Genomic DNA, 15,651 nt, shown 5'->3' with positions numbered 1-15,651 from the left:
TTAAATCCAAAATTCTGACCAATTTAAAAGCTCGCAGCACCTGGTATTCCAAGTGAGTCTCCTGCACATGTGCTAACCAGGCCCGTGCCTGCTTGGCTTCCAAGATCTGACGAGATTGGGCACTCCCAGGCAGGTACGGCCGTGAACTGGAATACAGCATAGAAAACATAGTATATATAGATTTGTCACAATTTTAAACAACTTCAGCAACAAAGGCAACTTTCTTTAACCAGACAACTAAAACACATTTTTCTACAATCAGTCGTCAAGTCCTGAATTCCATGATCACATTCATCCCAGGTAGATTTCTTTTTCTGTCAATTCAAAATTCTGACCAATTTAAAAGCTCACAGCACCTGGTATTCCAAGTGAGTCTCCTGCACATGCGCTAACCAGGCCCGTGCCTGCTTGGCTTCCAAGATCTGACGAGATTGGGCACTCCCAGGCGGGTATGGCCGTGAGCTGGAGCACAGTATAGAAAACATAGTATATATAGATTTGTCACAATTTTAAACAACTTCAGCAACAAAGGCAACTTTCTTTAACCAGACAACTAAAACACATTTTTCTACAATCAGTCGTCAAGTCCTGAATTCCATGATCGCATTCATCCCAGGTAGATTTTTTTTCTTTAAATCCAAAATTCTGACCAATTTAAAAGCCCACAGCACCTGGTATTCCAAGTGAGTCCCCTGCACATGTACTGACCTGGCCCTTGCCTGCTTGGCTTCCAAGATCTGATGAGATTGGGCACCCCCAGGCAGGTATGGCCATGAGCTGGAGTACAGTATAGAAAACATAGTATATATAGATTTGTCACAATTTTAAACAACTTCAGCAACTTCAGCAACTTTCTTTAACCAGACAACTAAGGCACATTTTTCTACAATCAGTCGTCAAGTCCTGAATTCCATGATCGCATTCATCCCAGGTAGATTTTTTTTCTTTAAATCCAAAATTCTGACCAATTTAAAAGCTCACAGCACCTGGTATTCCAAGTGAGTCTCCTGCACATGTACTGACCAGGCCCGCGCCTGCTTGGCTTCCAAGGTCTGGCGAGACTGGGCACTCCCAGGCAGGTATGGCCGCGAGCTGGAGCACGGTATAGAAAACATAGTATATATAGATTTGTCACAATTTTAAACAACTTCAGCAACAAAGGCAACTTTCTTTAACCAGACAACTACAACACATTTTTATACAATCAGTCGTCAAGTCCTGAATTCCATGATCGCATTCATCCCAGGTAGATTTTTTTTCTGTCAATTCAAAATTCTGACCAATTTAAGAGCTCACAGCACCTGGTATTCCAAGTGAGTCTCCTGCACATGTACCAACCAGGCCCGTGCCTGCCTGGCTTCCAAGATCTGACGAGATTGGGCACTCCCAGGCAGGTATGGCCGTGAGCTGGAGTACAGTATAGAAAACATAGTATATATAGATTTGTCACAATTTTAAACAACTTCAGCAACAAAGGCAACTTTCTTAAACCAGACAACTAAAACACATTTTTCTACAATCAGTCGTCAAGTCCTGAATTCCATGATCGCATTCATCCCAGGAAGATTTTTTTTCTGTCAATTCAAAATTCTGACCAATTTAAAAGCTCACAGCACCTGGTATTCCGAGTGAGCCCCCTGCACATGTACTAACCAGGCCCATGCCTGCTTGGCTTCCAAGATCTGACGAGACTGGGCACTCCCAGGCAGGTATGGCCGTGAGCTGGAGTACAGTATAGAAAACATAGTATATATAGATTTGTCACAATTTTAAACAACTTCAGCAACAAAGGCAACTTTCTTTAACCAGACAACGAAAACACATTCTTCTACAATCAGTCGTCAAGTCCTGAATTCCATGATCGCATTCATCCCAGGTAGATTTTTTTTCTGTCAATTCAAAATTCTGACCAATTTAAAAGCTCACAGCACCTGGTATTCCAAGCGAGTCTCCTGCACATGTACTAACCAGGCCCGTGCCCGCTTGGCTTCCAAGATCTGATGAGATTGGGCACTCCCGGGCAGGTATGGCCGTGAGCTGGAGTACAGTACAGAAAACATGGTATATATAGATTTGTCACAATTTTAAACAACTTCAGCAACAAAGGCAAATTTCTTTAACCAGACAACTAAAGCACATTTTTCTACAATCAGTCGTCAAGTCCTGAATTCCATGATCGCATTCATCCCAGGTAGATTTTTTTTCTTTAAATCCAAAATTCTGACCAATTTAAAAGCCCACAGCACCTGGCATTCCAAGTGAGTCTCCTGCACATGTACTGACCAAGCCCTTGCCTGCTTGGCTCCCAAGATCTGATGAGATTGGGCACTCCCAGGCAGGTATGGCCGTGAGCTGGAGTACAGTATAGAAAACATAGTATATATAGATTTGTCACAATTTTAAACAACTTCAGCAACAAAGGCAACTTTCTTTAACCAGACAACTAAAACACATTTTTCTACAATCAGTCATCAAGTCCTGAATTCCATGATCGCACTCATCCCAGGTAGATTTTTTTTCTTTAAATCCAAAATTCTGACCAATTTAAAAGCTCACAGCACCTGGTATTCCAAGCGAGTCTCCTGCACATGTATTGACCAGGCCCACACCTGCTTGGCTTCCAAGATTTGACGAGATTGGGCACTCCCAGGCAGGTATGGCCGTGAGCCGGAGCACAGTATAGAAAAAATAGTATATATAGATTTGTCAAAATTTTAAACAACTTCAGCAACAAAGGCAACTTTCTTTAACCAGACAACTAAAACACATTTTTCTACAATCAGTCGTCAAGTCCTGAATTCCATGATCGCATTCATCCCAGGTAGATTTTTTTTCTGTCAATTCAAAATTCTGACCAATTTAAAAGCTCAAAGCACCTGGCATTCCAAGTGAGTCTCCTGCACATGTCCTAACCAGGCCCATGCCTGCTTGGCTTCCAAGATCTGATGAGATTGGGCACTCCCAGGCAGGTGTGGCCATGAGCTGGAATACAGTATAGAAAACATAGTATATATAGATTTGTCACAATTTTAAACAACTTCAGCAACAAAGGCAACTTTCTTTAACCAGACAACTAAAACACATTTTTCTACAATCAGTCGTCAAGTCCTGAATTCCATGATCGCATTCATCCCAGGAAGATTTTTTTCTTTAAATTCAAAATTCTGACCAATTTAAAAGCTCACAGCACCTGGTATTCCAAGTGAGTCTCCTGCACATGTACTAACCAGGCCCATGCCTGCTTGGCTTCCAAGATCTGACGAGATTGGGCACTCCCAGGCAGGTATGGCCGTGAGCTGAATGACTATATAGAAAACATGGTATTTATAGATTTGTCCAATTTTCAACAACTTCAGCAACAAATGCAACTTTCTTTAACCAGACAACTAAAACACATTTTTCTACAATCAGTCGTCAAGTCCTGAATTCCATGATCGCACTCATCCCAGGTAGATTTTTTTTCTGTCAATTCAAAATTCTGACCAATTTAAAAGCTCACAGCAACTGGTATTCCAAGTGAGTCTCCTGCACATGTACTAACCAGGCCCATGCCTGCTTGGCTTCCAAGATCTGATGAGACAGGGCACTCCCAGGTAGGTGTGGCTGTGAGCTGAATGCCTACATAGAAAACATGGTATTTATAGATTTGTCCAATTTTCAACAACTTCAGCTACAAATGCAACTTTCTTTAACCAGACAACTAAAGCACATTTTTCTACAATCAGTTGTCAAGTCCTGAATTCCATGATCGCATTCATCCCAGGTAAAAAAAAATTCTGTCAATTCAAAATTCTGACCAATTTAAAAGCTCACAGCACCTGGTATTCCAAGTGAGTCTCCTGCACATGTACTAACCAGGCCCACGCCTGCTTGGCTTCCAAGATCCGATGAGATTGGGCACTCCCAGGCAGGTATGGCCGTGAGCTAGAGCACGGCATAGAAAACATAGTATATATAGATTTGTCACAATTTTAAACAACTTCAGCAACAAAGGCAACTTTCTTTAACCAGACAACGAAAACACATTCTTCTACAATCAGTCGTCAAGTCCTGAATTCCATGATCGCATTCATCCCAGGTAGATTTTTTTTCTGTCAATTCAAAATTCTGACCAATTTAAAAGCTCACAGCACCTGGTATTCCAAGTGAGTCTCCTGCACATGTACTAACCAGGCCCGTGCCCGCTTGGCTTCCAAGATCTGATGAGATTGGGCACTCCCGGGCAGGTATGGCCGTGAGCTGGAGTACAGTACAGAAAACATGGTATATATAGATTTGTCACAATTTTAAACAACTTCAGCAACAAAGGCAACTTTCTTTAACCAGACAACTAAAGCACATTTTTCTACAATCAGTCGTCAAGTCCTGAATTCCATGATCGCATTCATCCCAGGTAGATTTTTTTTCTTTAAATCCAAAATTCTGACCAATTTAAAAGCCCACAGCACCTGGTATTCCAAGTGAGTCTCCTGCACATGTACTGACCAGGCCCTTGCCTGCTTGGCTCCCAAGATCTGATGAGATTGGGCACTCCCAGGCAGGTATGGCCGTGAGCTGGAGTACAGTATAGAAAACATAGTATATATAGATTTGTCACAATTTTAAACAACTTCAGCAACAAAGGCAACTTTCTTTAACCAGACAACTAAAGCACATTTTTCTACAATCAGTCGTCAATTCCTGAATTCCATGATCGCATTCATCCCGGGTAGATTTTTTTTCTTTAAATCCAAAATTCTGACCAATTTAAAAGCTCACAGCACCTGGTATTCCAAGTGAGTCTCCTGCACATGTACTGACCAGGCCCGTGCCTGCTTGGCTTCCAAGATCTGATGAGATTGGGCACTCCCAGGCAGGTATGGCCGTGAGCTGGAGTGCAGCATAGAAAACATAGTATATATAGATTTGTCACAATTTTAAACAACTTCAGCAACAAAGGCAACTTTCTTTAACCAGACAACTAAAGCACATTTTTCTACAATCAGTCGTCAAGTCCTGAATTCCATGATCGCGTTCATCCCAGGTAGATTTTTTTTCTTTAAATCCAAAATTCTGACCAATTTAAAAGCCCACAGCACCTGGTATTCCAAGTGAGTCTCCTGCACATGTACTGACCAGGCCCTTGCCCGCTTGGCTTCCAAGATCTGATGAGATTGGGCACTACCAGGCAGGTATGGCCGTGAGCTGGAGTACAGTATAGAAAACATAGTATATATAGATTTGTCACAATTTTAAACAACTTCAGCAACAAAGGCAACTTTCTTGAACCAGACAACTAAAGCACATTTTTCTACAATCAGTTGTCAAGTCCTGAATTCCATGATCGCATTCATCCCAGGTAGATTTTTTTTCTTTAAATCCAAAATTCTGACCAATTTAAAAGCTCGCAGCACCTGGTATTCCAAGTGAGTCTCCTGCACATGTGCTAACCAGGCCCGTGCCTGCTTGGCTTCCAAGATCTGACGAGATTGGGCACTCCCAGGCAGGTACGGCCGTGAACTGGAATACAGTATAGAAAACATAGTATATATAGATTTGTCACAATTTTAAACAACTTCAGCAACAAAGGCAACTTTCTTTAACCAGACAACTAAAACACATTTTTCTACAATCAGTTGTCAAGTCCTGAATTCCATGATCACATTCATCCCAGGTAGATTTTTTTTTCTGTCAATTCAAAATTCTGACCAATTTAAAAGCTCACAGCACCTGGTATTCCAAGTGAGTCTCCTGCACATGCGCTAACCAGGCCCGTGCCTGCTTGGCTTCCAAGATCTGACGAGATTGGGCACTCCCAGGCGGGTATGGCCGTGAGCTGGAGCACAGTATAGAAAACATAGTATATATAGATTTGTCACAATTTTAAACAACTTCAGCAACAAAGGCAACTTTCTTTAACCAGACAACTAAAACACATTTTTCTACAATCAGTCGTCAAGTCCTGAATTCCATGATCGCATTCATCCCAGGTAGATTTTTTTTCTTTAAATCCAAAATTCTGACCAATTTAAAAGCCCACAGCACCTGGTATTCCAAGTGAGTCCCCTGCACATGTACTGACCTGGCCCTTGCCTGCTTGGCTTCCAAGATCTGATGAGATTGGGCACCCCCAGGCAGGTATGGCCATGAGCTGGAGTACAGTATAGAAAACATAGTATATATAGATTTGTCACAATTTTAAACAACTTCAGCAACTTCAGCAACTTTCTTTAACCAGACAACTAAGGCACATTTTTCTACAATCAGTCGTCAAGTCCTGAATTCCATGATCGCATTCATCCCAGGTAGATTTTTTTTCTTTAAATCCAAAATTCTGACCAATTTAAAAGCTCACAGCACCTGGTATTCCAAGTGAGTCTCCTGCACATGTACTGACCAGGCCCGCGCCTGCTTGGCTTCCAAGGTCTGGCGAGACTGGGCACTCCCAGGCAGGTATGGCCGCGAGCTGGAGCACGGTATAGAAAACATAGTATATATAGATTTGTCACAATTTTAAACAACTTCAGCAACAAAGGCAACTTTCTTTAACCAGACAACTACAACACATTTTTATACAATCAGTCGTCAAGTCCTGAATTCCATGATCGCATTCATCCCAGGTAGATTTTTTTTCTGTCAATTCAAAATTCTGACCAATTTAAGAGCTCACAGCACCTGGTATTCCAAGTGAGTCTCCTGCACATGTACCAACCAGGCCCGTGCCTGCCTGGCTTCCAAGATCTGACGAGATTGGGCACTCCCAGGCAGGTATGGCCGTGAGCTGGAGTACAGTATAGAAAACATAGTATATATAGATTTGTCACAATTTTAAACAACTTCAGCAACAAAGGCAACTTTCTTAAACCAGACAACTAAAACACATTTTTCTACAATCAGTCGTCAAGTCCTGAATTCCATGATCGCATTCATCCCAGGAAGATTTTTTTTCTGTCAATTCAAAATTCTGACCAATTTAAAAGCTCACAGCACCTGGTATTCCGAGTGAGCCCCCTGCACATGTACTAACCAGGCCCATGCCTGCTTGGCTTCCAAGATCTGACGAGACTGGGCACTCCCAGGCAGGTACGGCCGTGAGCTGGAGTACAGTATAGAAAACATAGTATATATAGATTTGTCACAATTTTAAACAACTTCAGCAACAAAGGCAACTTTCTTTAACCAGACAACGAAAACACATTCTTCTACAATCAGTCGTCAAGTCCTGAATTCCATGATCGCATTCATCCCAGGTAGATTTTTTTTCTGTCAATTCAAAATTCTGACCAATTTAAAAGCTCACAGCACCTGGTATTCCAAGCGAGTCTCCTGCACATGTACTAACCAGGCCCGTGCCCGCTTGGCTTCCAAGATCTGATGAGATTGGGCACTCCCGGGCAGGTATGGCCGTGAGCTGGAGTACAGTACAGAAAACATGGTATATATAGATTTGTCACAATTTTAAACAACTTCAGCAACAAAGGCAACTTTCTTTAACCAGACAACTAAAGCACATTTTTCTACAATCAGTCGTCAAGTCCTGAATTCCATGATCGCATTCATCCCAGGTAGATTTTTTTTCTTTAAATCCAAAATTCTGACCAATTTAAAAGCCCACAGCACCTGGTATTCCAAGTGAGTCTCCTGCACATGTACTGACCAGGCCCTTGCCTGCTTGGCTCCCAAGATCTGATGAGATTGGGCACTCCCAGGCAGGTATGGCCGTGAGCTGGAGTACAGTATAGAAAACATAGTATATATAGATTTGTCACAATTTTAAACAACTTCAGCAACAAAGGCAACTTTCTTAAACCAGACAACTAAAACACATTTTTCTACAATCAGTCGTCAAGTCCTGAATTCCATGATCGCATTCATCCCAGGAAGATTTTTTTTCTGTCAATTCAAAATTCTGACCAATTTAAAAGCTCACAGCACCTGGTATTCCGAGTGAGCCCCCTGCACATGTACTAACCAGGCCCATGCCTGCTTGGCTTCCAAGATCTGACGAGACTGGGCACTCCCAGGCAGGTATGGCCGTGAGCCGGAGCACAGTATAGAAAAAATAGTATATATAGATTTGTCAAAATTTTAAACAACTTCAGCAACAAAGGCAACTTTCTTTAACCAGACAACTAAAACACATTTTTCTACAATCAGTCGTCAAGTCCTGAATTCCATGATCGCATTCATCCCAGGTAGATTTTTTTTCTGTCAATTCAAAATTCTGACCAATTTAAAAGCTCAAAGCACCTGGCATTCCAAGTGAGTCTCCTGCACATGTCCTAACCAGGCCCATGCCTGCTTGGCTTCCAAGATCTGATGAGATTGGGCACTCCCAGGCAGGTGTGGCCATGAGCTGGAATACAGTATAGAAAACATAGTATATATAGATTTGTCACAATTTTAAACAACTTCAGCAACAAAGGCAACTTTCTTTAACCAGACAACTAAAACACATTTTTCTACAATCAGTCGTCAAGTCCTGAATTCCATGATCGCATTCATCCCAGGAAGATTTTTTTCTTTAAATTCAAAATTCTGACCAATTTAAAAGCTCACAGCACCTGGTATTCCAAGTGAGTCTCCTGCACATGTACTAACCAGGCCCATGCCTGCTTGGCTTCCAAGATCTGACGAGATTGGGCACTCCCAGGCAGGTATGGCCGTGAGCTGAATGACTATATAGAAAACATGGTATTTATAGATTTGTCCAATTTTCAACAACTTCAGCAACAAATGCAACTTTCTTTAACCAGACAACTAAAACACATTTTTCTACAATCAGTCGTCAAGTCCTGAATTCCATGATCGCACTCATCCCAGGTAGATTTTTTTTCTGTCAATTCAAAATTCTGACCAATTTAAAAGCTCACAGCAACTGGTATTCCAAGTGAGTCTCCTGCACATGTACTAACCAGGCCCATGCCTGCTTGGCTTCCAAGATCTGATGAGACAGGGCACTCCCAGGTAGGTGTGGCTGTGAGCTGAATGCCTACATAGAAAACATGGTATTTATAGATTTGTCCAATTTTCAACAACTTCAGCTACAAATGCAACTTTCTTTAACCAGACAACTAAAGCACATTTTTCTACAATCAGTTGTCAAGTCCTGAATTCCATGATCGCATTCATCCCAGGTAAAAAAAAATTCTGTCAATTCAAAATTCTGACCAATTTAAAAGCTCACAGCACCTGGTATTCCAAGTGAGTCTCCTGCACATGTACTAACCAGGCCCACGCCTGCTTGGCTTCCAAGATCCGATGAGATTGGGCACTCCCAGGCAGGTATGGCCGTGAGCTAGAGCACGGCATAGAAAACATAGTATATATAGATTTGTCACAATTTTAAACAACTTCAGCAACAAAGGCAACTTTCTTTAACCAGACAACGAAAACACATTCTTCTACAATCAGTCGTCAAGTCCTGAATTCCATGATCGCATTCATCCCAGGTAGATTTTTTTTCTGTCAATTCAAAATTCTGACCAATTTAAAAGCTCACAGCACCTGGTATTCCAAGTGAGTCTCCTGCACATGTACTAACCAGGCCCGTGCCCGCTTGGCTTCCAAGATCTGATGAGATTGGGCACTCCCGGGCAGGTATGGCCGTGAGCTGGAGTACAGTACAGAAAACATGGTATATATAGATTTGTCACAATTTTAAACAACTTCAGCAACAAAGGCAACTTTCTTTAACCAGACAACTAAAGCACATTTTTCTACAATCAGTCGTCAAGTCCTGAATTCCATGATCGCATTCATCCCAGGTAGATTTTTTTTCTTTAAATCCAAAATTCTGACCAATTTAAAAGCCCACAGCACCTGGTATTCCAAGTGAGTCTCCTGCACATGTACTGACCAGGCCCTTGCCTGCTTGGCTCCCAAGATCTGATGAGATTGGGCACTCCCAGGCAGGTATGGCCGTGAGCTGGAGTACAGTATAGAAAACATAGTATATATAGATTTGTCACAATTTTAAACAACTTCAGCAACAAAGGCAACTTTCTTTAACCAGACAACTAAAGCACATTTTTCTACAATCAGTCGTCAATTCCTGAATTCCATGATCGCATTCATCCCGGGTAGATTTTTTTTCTTTAAATCCAAAATTCTGACCAATTTAAAAGCTCACAGCACCTGGTATTCCAAGTGAGTCTCCTGCACATGTACTGACCAGGCCCGTGCCTGCTTGGCTTCCAAGATCTGATGAGATTGGGCACTCCCAGGCAGGTATGGCCGTGAGCTGGAGTGCAGCATAGAAAACATAGTATATATAGATTTGTCACAATTTTAAACAACTTCAGCAACAAAGGCAACTTTCTTTAACCAGACAACTAAAGCACATTTTTCTACAATCAGTCGTCAAGTCCTGAATTCCATGATCGCGTTCATCCCAGGTAGATTTTTTTTCTTTAAATCCAAAATTCTGACCAATTTAAAAGCCCACAGCACCTGGTATTCCAAGTGAGTCTCCTGCACATGTACTGACCAGGCCCTTGCCCGCTTGGCTTCCAAGATCTGATGAGATTGGGCACTACCAGGCAGGTATGGCCGTGAGCTGGAGTACAGTATAGAAAACATAGTATATATAGATTTGTCACAATTTTAAACAACTTCAGCAACAAAGGCAACTTTCTTGAACCAGACAACTAAAGCACATTTTTCTACAATCAGTTGTCAAGTCCTGAATTCCATGATCGCATTCATCCCAGGTAGATTTTTTTTCTTTAAATCCAAAATTCTGACCAATTTAAAAGCTCGCAGCACCTGGTATTCCAAGTGAGTCTCCTGCACATGTGCTAACCAGGCCCGTGCCTGCTTGGCTTCCAAGATCTGACGAGATTGGGCACTCCCAGGCAGGTACGGCCGTGAACTGGAATACAGTATAGAAAACATAGTATATATAGATTTGTCACAATTTTAAACAACTTCAGCAACAAAGGCAACTTTCTTTAACCAGACAACTAAAACACATTTTTCTACAATCAGTTGTCAAGTCCTGAATTCCATGATCACATTCATCCCAGGTAGATTTTTTTTTCTGTCAATTCAAAATTCTGACCAATTTAAAAGCTCACAGCACCTGGTATTCCAAGTGAGTCTCCTGCACATGCGCTAACCAGGCCCGTGCCTGCTTGGCTTCCAAGATCTGACGAGATTGGGCACTCCCAGGCGGGTATGGCCGTGAGCTGGAGCACAGTATAGAAAACATAGTATATATAGATTTGTCACAATTTTAAACAACTTCAGCAACAAAGGCAACTTTCTTTAACCAGACAACTAAAACACATTTTTCTACAATCAGTCGTCAAGTCCTGAATTCCATGATCGCATTCATCCCAGGTAGATTTTTTTTCTTTAAATCCAAAATTCTGACCAATTTAAAAGCCCACAGCACCTGGTATTCCAAGTGAGTCCCCTGCACATGTACTGACCTGGCCCTTGCCTGCTTGGCTTCCAAGATCTGATGAGATTGGGCACCCCCAGGCAGGTATGGCCATGAGCTGGAGTACAGTATAGAAAACATAGTATATATAGATTTGTCACAATTTTAAACAACTTCAGCAACTTCAGCAACTTTCTTTAACCAGACAACTAAGGCACATTTTTCTACAATCAGTCGTCAAGTCCTGAATTCCATGATCGCATTCATCCCAGGTAGATTTTTTTTCTTTAAATCCAAAATTCTGACCAATTTAAAAGCTCACAGCACCTGGTATTCCAAGTGAGTCTCCTGCACATGTACTGACCAGGCCCGCGCCTGCTTGGCTTCCAAGGTCTGGCGAGACTGGGCACTCCCAGGCAGGTATGGCCGCGAGCTGGAGCACGGTATAGAAAACATAGTATATATAGATTTGTCACAATTTTAAACAACTTCAGCAACAAAGGCAACTTTCTTTAACCAGACAACTACAACACATTTTTATACAATCAGTCGTCAAGTCCTGAATTCCATGATCGCATTCATCCCAGGTAGATTTTTTTTCTGTCAATTCAAAATTCTGACCAATTTAAGAGCTCACAGCACCTGGTATTCCAAGTGAGTCTCCTGCACATGTACCAACCAGGCCCGTGCCTGCCTGGCTTCCAAGATCTGACGAGATTGGGCACTCCCAGGCAGGTATGGCCGTGAGCTGGAGTACAGTATAGAAAACATAGTATATATAGATTTGTCACAATTTTAAACAACTTCAGCAACAAAGGCAACTTTCTTAAACCAGACAACTAAAACACATTTTTCTACAATCAGTCGTCAAGTCCTGAATTCCATGATCGCATTCATCCCAGGAAGATTTTTTTTCTGTCAATTCAAAATTCTGACCAATTTAAAAGCTCACAGCACCTGGTATTCCGAGTGAGCCCCCTGCACATGTACTAACCAGGCCCATGCCTGCTTGGCTTCCAAGATCTGACGAGACTGGGCACTCCCAGGCAGGTACGGCCGTGAGCTGGAGTACAGTATAGAAAACATAGTATATATAGATTTGTCACAATTTTAAACAACTTCAGCAACAAAGGCAACTTTCTTTAACCAGACAACGAAAACACATTCTTCTACAATCAGTCGTCAAGTCCTGAATTCCATGATCGCATTCATCCCAGGTAGATTTTTTTTCTGTCAATTCAAAATTCTGACCAATTTAAAAGCTCACAGCACCTGGTATTCCAAGCGAGTCTCCTGCACATGTACTAACCAGGCCCGTGCCCGCTTGGCTTCCAAGATCTGATGAGATTGGGCACTCCCGGGCAGGTATGGCCGTGAGCTGGAGTACAGTACAGAAAACATGGTATATATAGATTTGTCACAATTTTAAACAACTTCAGCAACAAAGGCAACTTTCTTTAACCAGACAACTAAAGCACATTTTTCTACAATCAGTCGTCAAGTCCTGAATTCCATGATCGCATTCATCCCAGGTAGATTTTTTTTCTTTAAATCCAAAATTCTGACCAATTTAAAAGCCCACAGCACCTGGTATTCCAAGTGAGTCTCCTGCACATGTACTGACCAGGCCCTTGCCTGCTTGGCTCCCAAGATCTGATGAGATTGGGCACTCCCAGGCAGGTATGGCCGTGAGCTGGAGTACAGTATAGAAAACATAGTATATATAGATTTGTCACAATTTTAAACAACTTCAGCAACAAAGGCAACTTTCTTAAACCAGACAACTAAAACACATTTTTCTACAATCAGTCGTCAAGTCCTGAATTCCATGATCGCATTCATCCCAGGAAGATTTTTTTTCTGTCAATTCAAAATTCTGACCAATTTAAAAGCTCACAGCACCTGGTATTCCGAGTGAGCCCCCTGCACATGTACTAACCAGGCCCATGCCTGCTTGGCTTCCAAGATCTGACGAGACTGGGCACTCCCAGGCAGGTATGGCCGTGAGCTGGAGTACAGTATAGAAAACATAGTATATATAGATTTGTCACAATTTTAAACAACTTCAGCAACAAAGGCAACTTTCTTTAACCAGACAACGAAAACACATTCTTCTACAATCAGTCGTCAAGTCCTGAATTCCATGATCGCATTCATCCCAGGTAGATTTTTTTTCTGTCAATTCAAAATTCTGACCAATTTAAAAGCTCACAGCACCTGGTATTCCAAGCGAGTCTCCTGCACATGTACTAACCAGGCCCGTGCCCGCTTGGCTTCCAAGATCTGACGAGATTGGGCACTCCCGGGCAGGTATGGCCGTGAGCTGGAGTACAGTACAGAAAACATGGTATATATAGATTTGTCACAATTTTAAACAACTTCAGCAACAAAGGCAACTTTCTTTAACCAGACAACTAAAGCACATTTTTCTACAATCAGTCGTCAAGTCCTGAATTCCATGATCGCATTCATCCCAGGTAGATTTTTTTTCTTTAAATCCAAAATTCTGACCAATTTAAAAGCCCACAGCACCTGGTATTCCAAGTGAGTCTCCTGCACATGTACTGACCAGGCCCTTGCCTGCTCGGCTCCCAAGATCTGATGAGATTGGGCACTCCCAGGCAGGTATGGCCGTGAGCTGGAGTACAGTATAGAAAACATAGTATATATAGATTTGTCACAATTTTAAACAACTTCAGCAACAAAGGCAACTTTCTTTAACCAGACAACTAAAGCACATTTTTCTACAATCAGTCGTCAATTCCTGAATTCCATGATCGCATTCATCCCGGGTAGATTTTTTTTCTTTAAATCCAAAATTCTGACCAATTTAAAAGCTCACAGCACCTGGTATTCCAAGTGAGTCTCCTGCACATGTACTAACCAGGCCCGCACCTGCTTGGCTTCCAAGGTCTGGTGAGATTGGGCACTCCCAGGCAGGTACGGCCGCGAGCTGGAGTACGGTATAGAAAACATAGTATATATAGATTTGTCACAATTTTAAACAACTTCAGCAACAAAGGCAACTTTCTTTAACCAGACAACCACAACACATTTTTATACAATCAGTCGTCAAGTCCTGAATTCCATGATCGCATTCATCCCAGGTAGATTTTTTTTCTGTCAATTCAAAATTCTGACCAATTTAAAAGCTCGCAGCACCTGGTATTCCAAGTGAGTCTCCTGCACATGTGCTAACCAGGCCCGTGCCTGCTTGGCTTCCAAGATCTGACGAGATTGGGCACTCCCAGGCAGGTACGGCCGTGAACTGGAATACGGTATAGAAAACATAGTATATATAGATTTGTCACAATTTTAAACAACTTCAGCAACAAAGGCAACTTTCTTTAACCAGACAACTAAAACACATTTTTCTACAATCAGTCGTCAAGTCCTGAATTCCATGATCACATTCATCCCAGGTAGATTTTTTTTTCTGTCAATTCAAAATTCTGACCAATTTAAAAGCTCACAGCACCTGGTATTCCAAGTGAGTCTCCTGCACATGCGCTAACCAGGCCCGTGCCTGCTTGGCTTCCAAGATCTGACGAGATTGGGCACTCCCAGGCGGGTATGGCCGTGAGCTGGAGCACAGTATAGAAAACATAGTATATATAGATTTGTCACAATTTTAAACAACTTCAGCAACAAAGGCAACTTTCTTTAACCAGACAACTAAAACACATTTTTCTACAATCAGTCGTCAAGTCCTGAATTCCATGATCGCATTCATCCCAGGTAGATTTTTTTTCTTTAAATCCAAAATTCTGACCAATTTAAAAGCCGACAGCACCTGGTATTCCAAGTGAGTCCCCTGCACATGTACTGACCTGGCCCTTGCCTGCCTGGCTTCCAAGATCTGATGAGATTGGGCACCCCCAGGCAGGTATGGCCATGAGCTGGAGTACAGTATAGAAAACATAGTATATATAGATTTGTCACAATTTTAAACAACTTCAGCAACTTCAGCAACTTTCTTTAACCAGACAACTAAGGCACATTTTTCTACAATCAGTCGTCAAGTCCTGAATTCCATGATCGCATTCATCCCAGGTAGATTTTTTTTCTTTAAATCCAAAATTCTGACCAATTTAAAAGCTCACAGCACCTGGTATTCCAAGTGAGTCTCCTGCACATGTACTGACCAGGCCCGCGCCTGCTTGGCTTCCAAGGTCTGGCGAGACTGGGCACTCCCAGGCAGGTATGGCCACGAGCTGGAGCACGGTATAGAAAACATAGTATATATAGATTTGTCACAATTTTAAACAACTTCAGCAACAAAGGCA

At 42.1% G+C, this 15,651-nt stretch overlaps 48 pseudogenes; all 48 read right to left on the bottom strand.

The window, feature by feature from the left end:
* Window positions 1-28: 28 nt before the first annotated feature.
* On the bottom strand, window positions 29-147 carry LOC137897439 (5S ribosomal RNA; annotated as a pseudogene).
* A 197-nt stretch (window positions 148-344) lies between these two features.
* Window positions 345-463, bottom strand: LOC137897293 (5S ribosomal RNA; annotated as a pseudogene).
* A 196-nt stretch (window positions 464-659) lies between these two features.
* Window positions 660-778, bottom strand: LOC137896777 (5S ribosomal RNA; annotated as a pseudogene).
* Window positions 779-974: 196 nt separating this feature from the next.
* LOC137897332 (5S ribosomal RNA) lies at window positions 975-1,093 on the bottom strand (annotated as a pseudogene).
* A 196-nt stretch (window positions 1,094-1,289) lies between these two features.
* Window positions 1,290-1,408, bottom strand: LOC137897077 (5S ribosomal RNA; annotated as a pseudogene).
* Window positions 1,409-1,604: 196 nt separating this feature from the next.
* LOC137896711 (5S ribosomal RNA) lies at window positions 1,605-1,723 on the bottom strand (annotated as a pseudogene).
* A 196-nt stretch (window positions 1,724-1,919) lies between these two features.
* Window positions 1,920-2,038, bottom strand: LOC137897604 (5S ribosomal RNA; annotated as a pseudogene).
* Window positions 2,039-2,234: 196 nt separating this feature from the next.
* Window positions 2,235-2,353, bottom strand: LOC137897115 (5S ribosomal RNA; annotated as a pseudogene).
* A 196-nt stretch (window positions 2,354-2,549) lies between these two features.
* Window positions 2,550-2,668, bottom strand: LOC137897415 (5S ribosomal RNA; annotated as a pseudogene).
* A 196-nt stretch (window positions 2,669-2,864) lies between these two features.
* Window positions 2,865-2,983, bottom strand: LOC137897378 (5S ribosomal RNA; annotated as a pseudogene).
* A 195-nt stretch (window positions 2,984-3,178) lies between these two features.
* LOC137896693 (5S ribosomal RNA) lies at window positions 3,179-3,297 on the bottom strand (annotated as a pseudogene).
* A 509-nt stretch (window positions 3,298-3,806) lies between these two features.
* Window positions 3,807-3,925, bottom strand: LOC137897582 (5S ribosomal RNA; annotated as a pseudogene).
* A 196-nt stretch (window positions 3,926-4,121) lies between these two features.
* On the bottom strand, window positions 4,122-4,240 carry LOC137897557 (5S ribosomal RNA; annotated as a pseudogene).
* Window positions 4,241-4,436: 196 nt separating this feature from the next.
* On the bottom strand, window positions 4,437-4,555 carry LOC137896596 (5S ribosomal RNA; annotated as a pseudogene).
* A 196-nt stretch (window positions 4,556-4,751) lies between these two features.
* Window positions 4,752-4,870, bottom strand: LOC137897615 (5S ribosomal RNA; annotated as a pseudogene).
* A 196-nt stretch (window positions 4,871-5,066) lies between these two features.
* Window positions 5,067-5,185, bottom strand: LOC137897837 (5S ribosomal RNA; annotated as a pseudogene).
* A 196-nt stretch (window positions 5,186-5,381) lies between these two features.
* Window positions 5,382-5,500, bottom strand: LOC137897438 (5S ribosomal RNA; annotated as a pseudogene).
* Window positions 5,501-5,697: 197 nt separating this feature from the next.
* Window positions 5,698-5,816, bottom strand: LOC137897292 (5S ribosomal RNA; annotated as a pseudogene).
* A 196-nt stretch (window positions 5,817-6,012) lies between these two features.
* LOC137896774 (5S ribosomal RNA) lies at window positions 6,013-6,131 on the bottom strand (annotated as a pseudogene).
* A 196-nt stretch (window positions 6,132-6,327) lies between these two features.
* Window positions 6,328-6,446, bottom strand: LOC137897331 (5S ribosomal RNA; annotated as a pseudogene).
* A 196-nt stretch (window positions 6,447-6,642) lies between these two features.
* Window positions 6,643-6,761, bottom strand: LOC137897076 (5S ribosomal RNA; annotated as a pseudogene).
* Window positions 6,762-6,957: 196 nt separating this feature from the next.
* LOC137897098 (5S ribosomal RNA) lies at window positions 6,958-7,076 on the bottom strand (annotated as a pseudogene).
* A 196-nt stretch (window positions 7,077-7,272) lies between these two features.
* On the bottom strand, window positions 7,273-7,391 carry LOC137897592 (5S ribosomal RNA; annotated as a pseudogene).
* Window positions 7,392-7,587: 196 nt separating this feature from the next.
* Window positions 7,588-7,706, bottom strand: LOC137896595 (5S ribosomal RNA; annotated as a pseudogene).
* A 196-nt stretch (window positions 7,707-7,902) lies between these two features.
* LOC137896710 (5S ribosomal RNA) lies at window positions 7,903-8,021 on the bottom strand (annotated as a pseudogene).
* A 196-nt stretch (window positions 8,022-8,217) lies between these two features.
* LOC137897377 (5S ribosomal RNA) lies at window positions 8,218-8,336 on the bottom strand (annotated as a pseudogene).
* A 195-nt stretch (window positions 8,337-8,531) lies between these two features.
* On the bottom strand, window positions 8,532-8,650 carry LOC137896682 (5S ribosomal RNA; annotated as a pseudogene).
* Window positions 8,651-9,159: 509 nt separating this feature from the next.
* LOC137897581 (5S ribosomal RNA) lies at window positions 9,160-9,278 on the bottom strand (annotated as a pseudogene).
* Window positions 9,279-9,474: 196 nt separating this feature from the next.
* LOC137897544 (5S ribosomal RNA) lies at window positions 9,475-9,593 on the bottom strand (annotated as a pseudogene).
* Window positions 9,594-9,789: 196 nt separating this feature from the next.
* On the bottom strand, window positions 9,790-9,908 carry LOC137896594 (5S ribosomal RNA; annotated as a pseudogene).
* Window positions 9,909-10,104: 196 nt separating this feature from the next.
* Window positions 10,105-10,223, bottom strand: LOC137897614 (5S ribosomal RNA; annotated as a pseudogene).
* Window positions 10,224-10,419: 196 nt separating this feature from the next.
* Window positions 10,420-10,538, bottom strand: LOC137897836 (5S ribosomal RNA; annotated as a pseudogene).
* Window positions 10,539-10,734: 196 nt separating this feature from the next.
* LOC137897437 (5S ribosomal RNA) lies at window positions 10,735-10,853 on the bottom strand (annotated as a pseudogene).
* Window positions 10,854-11,050: 197 nt separating this feature from the next.
* LOC137897291 (5S ribosomal RNA) lies at window positions 11,051-11,169 on the bottom strand (annotated as a pseudogene).
* Window positions 11,170-11,365: 196 nt separating this feature from the next.
* On the bottom strand, window positions 11,366-11,484 carry LOC137896773 (5S ribosomal RNA; annotated as a pseudogene).
* A 196-nt stretch (window positions 11,485-11,680) lies between these two features.
* On the bottom strand, window positions 11,681-11,799 carry LOC137897330 (5S ribosomal RNA; annotated as a pseudogene).
* Window positions 11,800-11,995: 196 nt separating this feature from the next.
* LOC137897075 (5S ribosomal RNA) lies at window positions 11,996-12,114 on the bottom strand (annotated as a pseudogene).
* Window positions 12,115-12,310: 196 nt separating this feature from the next.
* Window positions 12,311-12,429, bottom strand: LOC137897097 (5S ribosomal RNA; annotated as a pseudogene).
* A 196-nt stretch (window positions 12,430-12,625) lies between these two features.
* On the bottom strand, window positions 12,626-12,744 carry LOC137897580 (5S ribosomal RNA; annotated as a pseudogene).
* Window positions 12,745-12,940: 196 nt separating this feature from the next.
* Window positions 12,941-13,059, bottom strand: LOC137896593 (5S ribosomal RNA; annotated as a pseudogene).
* A 196-nt stretch (window positions 13,060-13,255) lies between these two features.
* LOC137896709 (5S ribosomal RNA) lies at window positions 13,256-13,374 on the bottom strand (annotated as a pseudogene).
* Window positions 13,375-13,570: 196 nt separating this feature from the next.
* Window positions 13,571-13,689, bottom strand: LOC137896906 (5S ribosomal RNA; annotated as a pseudogene).
* A 196-nt stretch (window positions 13,690-13,885) lies between these two features.
* LOC137897172 (5S ribosomal RNA) lies at window positions 13,886-14,004 on the bottom strand (annotated as a pseudogene).
* A 196-nt stretch (window positions 14,005-14,200) lies between these two features.
* On the bottom strand, window positions 14,201-14,319 carry LOC137897327 (5S ribosomal RNA; annotated as a pseudogene).
* Window positions 14,320-14,515: 196 nt separating this feature from the next.
* LOC137897436 (5S ribosomal RNA) lies at window positions 14,516-14,634 on the bottom strand (annotated as a pseudogene).
* A 197-nt stretch (window positions 14,635-14,831) lies between these two features.
* LOC137897290 (5S ribosomal RNA) lies at window positions 14,832-14,950 on the bottom strand (annotated as a pseudogene).
* Window positions 14,951-15,146: 196 nt separating this feature from the next.
* LOC137897434 (5S ribosomal RNA) lies at window positions 15,147-15,265 on the bottom strand (annotated as a pseudogene).
* Window positions 15,266-15,461: 196 nt separating this feature from the next.
* On the bottom strand, window positions 15,462-15,580 carry LOC137897422 (5S ribosomal RNA; annotated as a pseudogene).
* Window positions 15,581-15,651: the final 71 nt, after the last annotated feature.

The sequence above is a fragment of the Brachionichthys hirsutus genome, chromosome 7 (genome assembly GCF_040956055.1).
Source record: "Brachionichthys hirsutus isolate HB-005 chromosome 7, CSIRO-AGI_Bhir_v1, whole genome shotgun sequence".
Taxonomy (NCBI): Eukaryota; Metazoa; Chordata; class Actinopteri; order Lophiiformes; family Brachionichthyidae; genus Brachionichthys; species Brachionichthys hirsutus.
The sequence above is the reverse complement of the archived record's forward strand: the minus strand, read 5'-3'. Positions and strand labels throughout refer to the sequence as shown.